The sequence below is a fragment of the Megalops cyprinoides genome, unplaced genomic scaffold (genome assembly GCF_013368585.1).
Source record: "Megalops cyprinoides isolate fMegCyp1 unplaced genomic scaffold, fMegCyp1.pri scaffold_55_arrow_ctg1, whole genome shotgun sequence".
Lineage (NCBI taxonomy): Eukaryota > Metazoa > Chordata > Actinopteri > Elopiformes > Megalopidae > Megalops > Megalops cyprinoides.
This window is the reverse complement of record NW_023494744.1, coordinates 79,648-86,019: the sequence shown is the minus strand read 5'-3', so window position 1 is coordinate 86,019 and position 6,372 is coordinate 79,648. Positions and strand designations below refer to the sequence as shown.

Here is a 6,372-nt window from a genome sequence, read left to right as displayed (position 1 = left end):
CGAGCTAGCCTGCTAACACGACTCAAACAACACATGTACAACATAAAACGATATCACATACAGACAATACTCACCAGTCATTTCCAGTTACATCCCCTCTCTGGTCTGAGGATTTGTGGCCTAGAGGGGGACCCTACGTGGACCAGCGGACGGAGGAGGAGGGTGGAGCGTAGATGGATAATGCGGCTGGGAACGGTGGCACCTGGGGGACTTAATGAAAAGATAGGGTGAGGGGAGAGGGGGGTGGTTGCCTCCGGAGGGATACGAAAAAATAGGTTTTAATTAAGGTTTTTGGTTTTAAAATAAGCACTTATGGTTATATTTACCATATTTATTATTTATTTATATTTATTATATTTATTATTTTTATTGATTGTTAAAAAATATAGTGACTTAAAATTCTCCTTCCTACTTACCTGGGCTTGGAAATGAAGTGGATCCTCTGACTTTTGATAGCACTTGAAGACCTAATAAAGAATGACACAGGATGAATTATTTAGTGTGTCCTTTATAATGTGGTGTGATTTGGGTTTTTTACCTGCCTGGATGATTGATGATGATTGTCCCCTTTTTTTCTATATATGCATGCCCCACTTTTAGCACTTTTAATGCATTAGCACTTATGTAGAGGCCCCACTTCTGATGTCCAAGAAAGTTTGATGAAGTCTTTTCCTGGGTAAGTGAATCACAGCCAGAGGGCAGGATGACCGTTGTGCGCTTGACCTGTGATGTGAAGAACAAGGAGTTTTAATAGGGCGTTTTGTTTCCCCCTCCCGGAGTCATTACACCCTCTGGACCTACTTAATATATACAGTTGGCCGCCTCACCTGCTGTCCTCCTCTTGATGTTATGGCCCCAAACCGGCTGCAGCGTCCGTTGGGCCTCCGGCTCTCTTCTTTCCGGCTGCTGGGTCTAGTGGGGCCCCCCACAATTATATTAACACTCCCCTAACCTCAATGGGGCCTGCTCAGTCCTAACCCCAACCCTAACCCTAACCCCAACCCTAACCCCAACCCAAAACCCAACCCCAACCCTAACCCCAACCCTAACCCCAACCCCAACCCCAACCCCAACCCCAACCCTAACCCCAACCCCAACCCCAACCCCAACCCCAACCCTAACCCCAACCCTAACCCCAACCCCAACCCTAACCCCAACCCTAACCCCAACCCTAACCCCAACCCCAACCCTAACCCCAACTCTAACCCTAACCTAACAGGCCCGTGCAATGAGAGCTTTGTTTTTTTTAAAAAAAAGCCTACTAAAACAGTGCCCCTAAAAAACCTAACCTAGCCAGAGCCGTTGGGTTCTTCCCTTTCTATTCTCTTTCTTCTTTTCTTTTCTCTGTTTCTCTCTTTTTTCTTTCCTTGCTGGGTCCTCCTTTTTCCACAGGCAGCAACCAATAGAAAACCGCAAGGCGGAGTAATAGCTGCCCAAGCCCCCCCCAAAATTTCAAACTCACCAATGGAAGATAGAATCCCCTGAGCGGGAAGGGCAATGCCAATCAGAACAGGGAGAGTAATGGTGTGGGGAGAGTGATAGGTAGTTGGGGGCCCCGGTTGTCTGCTCCCTGTCCAATCCCCTCTAACCCCCTAGCTTACTTAGGAGAGGGCCTTCCACTTCAGATTTCTCAAAGTCCTCTGATGAAGCAGATGCAGCGAAACGTTAGGACTTAGGATGAACAGTTGTTCTCTGAAAAAGTTTGGACAAAACAGTGTGTCTTTTTAGCCTTTTATTTAAAATAACATTTATAATAAAGATTTTGAATTTTAATCAGACCAGTTTGGAAAAGGGCTCCCAAACCAAACAAACAATAAGGCAGTTTGTTGCGCAAGTGAGGGCAGGAGGCCCGGGGCCTAAGGGACCACCTGGAACCAAACGGAACCGAACCTAGGCGGATGGACTTTAAAGTGAGCGGAAGCTCACCGTGCTGTTAACCATTTTGTATGGTCTTCTCCTACAACCAAACGCCGCGGACGGAGAGCACGTGGGACCAGCGTGGACCAGCGTGGACCACAGGGCCTGGGGACTGCTATCAACATCCACCTGCAACAAACAAAACCCAAATCAAGGCTGAGAGAGCTGAAGGGTGAGACCCCGGATGGGGAAACATTTGCCTTAAAAGCCTATTGGTGTTGGGTTGTCACTTAACGGGTCTGATTAAAGTGTTGGAATGATGTTGTCAGGCAATAGATATGCTGCTTTGGCCAATCCAAGAGATGATGTTTTGACTGAAGTAGCGCAGAGCTCTCTTCCTATTGTTCCCCCTTCTTCTTTTCCTACAGTACAGGCCCAGCCAAACAAGCAAACTGTAAAAACATACTTTAAGTTACTCCAAGCAATCCATCACATTGAGATTGTTAAACAGGCATTGGACTCTGGCACATTCCCAAAAGGAATGATGCGTCAAGTAAATAAGCTAACAGAGTTCATAAAGCCATCCTCGCCTTCAGAGGAAACCAGAAACAAAGTTAAGGCCAATACGCTATTGTGGATGGATAACAACATGAAAATTCTGCAAATTCATTATGATCAGGTTATAGCTACGCTGACACAAGATTTGGGCCCTGTGAACCAGGAGGCCCTGAATATTGCAACAGTTTGGGCTAAAGCCAGATACAAACAGAAATTTAAAGACACAATGGTCCATCAGTTGATGGAATTGCTTGGAACTCCCCAGACCAGTGAGGGGCGCTCTGATGTACAGTTTGTACCCCTACCTAGTACACCTACACCAATGACCTCAAGACCGGCCTGCCACACTTCAGCTCCAAATAAGCAGTCTTATGCGGAGGCGGTAAAGGCCTTACCCACATCAGGTACTCCTCAGGCTAAGCTCACCTGCAGGCCCGTAGACTTAACTTCAGGACAGGGACCCCTAGGGACCGACATGCAGACATGCAGGCCCGGGGCCATGGTTGTACTTACCTCAGTCCACGCGCTTACACCGGGGTTGCCGGCTCCCAGCTCCTTGTCCAGTCCAGCGCCTCCTGTAGGACAGGTAGAAATTACAGACAATAATATGACAAACACATTGACATCAATTGCGAATGAGCACTTACCTGTAGTCACGCCGCTTGCGCTCCAGCCGAGTGTCCTGCAAAAAAGAAAAACAACAGTAGTAGTACAAGCAGACATCCATAACCCTGACCCCCTAATTTTGACTGAACCTGATAAGGATAGAACAAAGGAAAGGGAGGTTTACCAGGGGGCAGCAGGACCAATTTATTCACCGCTAATTTCTCCCGGGGCAGCTAACCTACAGAGGAGAAAAAGTAATGTTAGCACTTGCCCAGATGACATGATTGTGCCTTTTCCATCTCCAACCAGGTCCAATCCAGTTGAGGGGATCCAGGGTCAGCCTCCAGCTCCACTGATAGTCACAGTTGGGGAGCCCCTTCCTAGGTCACCTAACATGGGTGAGGGAGGTTACATGATGAAAGGGGCCAATAAAGGGAATAACCCCATGATAAAACCCCGTTCTGAGCCCTCACCTACCATAAAAACTGAGGTGACCCCGAAAGGGACCACTCTTTTTTATCCAAATGTTCATCCCAGAACAGATAAAAAGATCCAAGAGTGGCATTTTACAGCGAAGAAACCAATTATTTTCATTGGAGATTCAAATCTAAAACGGATCCCTTCTTTTACCAATAACTTAGTACAAATTGAAAGCTATCCTGGGGCTACGTTTTATCATATTAATGGTGTACTGAGAGGCTGCCCTGAATCCCCTGCAACACAGAAGGTAATACTTTCATTGGGCATAAATAATAAAGATCAAGACCCGAGAAAGACAGCAATTAAGCAGTTGCAGCAGCTACTCAAGACTACTGAAAAGGTTTTCCCGAATGCATCGGTGTTTGTACCTATTATCATGTTTTCTACAAATTTAACTGCAGTACAGAAAACTAACTTGACTTTAGTCAACAAATATATTGCAACTTATTGCACACCTCTATTGGAAATTCATAGTAGTTCTTTTTTTACGACAGGAGATAATATTCATTGGACTCCGGCTACAGCTAACAAAATATGGAGTCACTGGTGCCGCCAGTTAAACTTATAGAGGGGGACACGCGGCACAGGCCTCCCCCCATTGTTGATCATTCCAATGTTTTAAATTTATCGCTTACCTTTCAGCTCACACAGACCCAAGTTGAGCTGCTTGAAAAAGGACTCACCTTCATTCCACTCCCTAAGCAGGACGGACGCCGGGACCTCCAGAGGGACCTCCATGCCTACCACAGAAAAATCAAACTGTTGAGCCATTTTGATTATGAAATTGATAGAGAACACATACCGTTCACATCTCCATCTACCTGGGAACCGGAGATTACACAAGTAGATCCACACATAAAACAATTAATTCAAAGAGATAAAATAGTAATTAATGAACATACTCACCTTCATACCCGAGCAGACAATCTCACCCCTTCCCAGAGGCAAGCACTTAGTGACCTGAAAAGGAACAAAGATATTGTTATCAAGCCAGCAGACAAAGGTTCGAAAATTGTTATCATGGACAAACAGCAGTACCTATTAGAAGCCAATCGGCAATTATCTAATTCAAAACATTATATAGCCATATCAGAATCATTGCAATCAAGAACACAGAAAGAAATATGTAATATTGTACAGGATTTATATCATGAAAAGTACATCAATCAGAAACAGAGGAATTTTCTTATGGGACTAGATACACCTAGAAACAGAATATTTTACTTACTGCCAAAAATCCATAAAGAACCGGAGGCATGGACGGTCCCTTTTCAGGTCCCGCCTGGACGGCCAATTGTGTCCGATTGTGGGAGCGAGTCCTATAACATAGCACAATATATTGATTTTTATTTGAATCCCCTGTCTCATCAGCATGTAAGTTATTTAAAAGATACGTATGATTTCCTGGAGAGGATCAAACAGGTACAGGCACCTAGTAATGCTTACCTTTTTACTATAGATGTGGAAAGTCTGTACACTAACATTGACACGGAGGCGGGGCTGCAGGCGGTAAGAAATATATTTTCACGTAACCCGGACCCCTCCAGACCAGACGAACATCTCATCCGTTTATTACACATCAGCTTAACAAAGAATGATTTTATGTTTAATGACAAATTTTACCTGCAGATATCGGGAACAGCCATGGGTAAGAAGTTTGCACCGGCCTATGCAGACATCTACATGGCGGAATGGGAAACGGCGGCCTTGGCTAAGTGCCCCTTCTTGCCCATGGCCTATTACAGATATCTCGATGACATATTTGGAGTATGGACGCATAGTCTCCATGATTTTGAACAGTTTTTCCAGATCCTTAATACTCACCATCCTTCCATTAAATTGAAGTATACGTTGGAGCGGGAGTCGGTCAACTTCCTGGATACCACTGTTTTCTTCTCTTCTTCCATACACACAACCCATAGACAGTTACTAACAAAGGTTTACTTCAAGGATACAGACACACACGCATTACTACATAAACACAGTCACCATCCAAAACATACCTTCAAGGGGCTGGTGAAGTCTCAAGTCCTCAGGTTTCATAAAATATGTTCCCTTCGGAGTGACTTTGAGGCGGCTACCACAACCTTGTTTTCAGTCCTGCAACGGAGGGGGTACTCCAAAAGATTTTTAAGATATACAAAAACAGAGACTCTAAAAGAGTTAATGACGAAAACGAATAAACATAACAATAAATTGGTTCCATTAATTGTCACCTTTACAGACTCGAATAAGACCTTGGCCACAAAAATTAAGCATAATTTTGTGGACCTACAGAGAAATATTCCACAATTGCAATCTTTTAGGATGATTGCGGCCTATAGAAGGAACAAAAATCTGAAAGATATGTTGGTGCGGTCGGCAATTTCCTCTAAGCCCAAGTCTTGCAGCACATCGTATCTGGAATATTTCTCACCCCTAACTTACATTACAAACAGATACAGCAACACTGCAGCACCAGTATGGAGGTCAATGTCTTTGAACTCTGAAAATTTGGTTTATTTAATTACCTGCAGCCTCTGTGGAAAATTATATGTTGGTGAAACTCGAGCTAGCCTGCTAACACGACTCAAACAACACATGTACAACATAAAACGATATCACATACAGACAATACTCACCAGTCATTTCCAGTTACATCCCCTCTCTGGTCTGAGGATTTGTGGCCTAGAGGGGGACCCTACGTGGACCAGCGGACGGAGGAGGAGGGTGGAGCGTAGATGGATAATGCGGCTGGGAACGGTGGCACCTGGGGGACTTAATGAAAAGATAGGGTGAGGGGAGAGGGGGGTGGTTGCCTCCGGAGGGATACGAAAAAATAGGTTTTAATTAAGGTTTTTGGTTTTAAAATAAGCACTTATGGTTATATTT

At 44.6% G+C, this 6,372-nt stretch overlaps 1 long non-coding RNA gene across 1 annotated transcript; it reads right to left on the bottom strand.

The window, feature by feature from the left end:
• Positions 1 to 4,734: 4,734 nt before the first annotated feature.
• Positions 4,735 to 5,556, bottom strand: LOC118772333. Its single transcript, XR_005004694.1, has 4 exons — positions 5,505 to 5,556; positions 5,326 to 5,398; positions 4,948 to 5,001; positions 4,735 to 4,820 (listed from the first exon to the last, which is right to left on the bottom strand). It is a non-coding gene; the product is annotated as an uncharacterized LOC118772333 (long non-coding RNA).
• Positions 5,557 to 6,372: the final 816 nt, after the last annotated feature.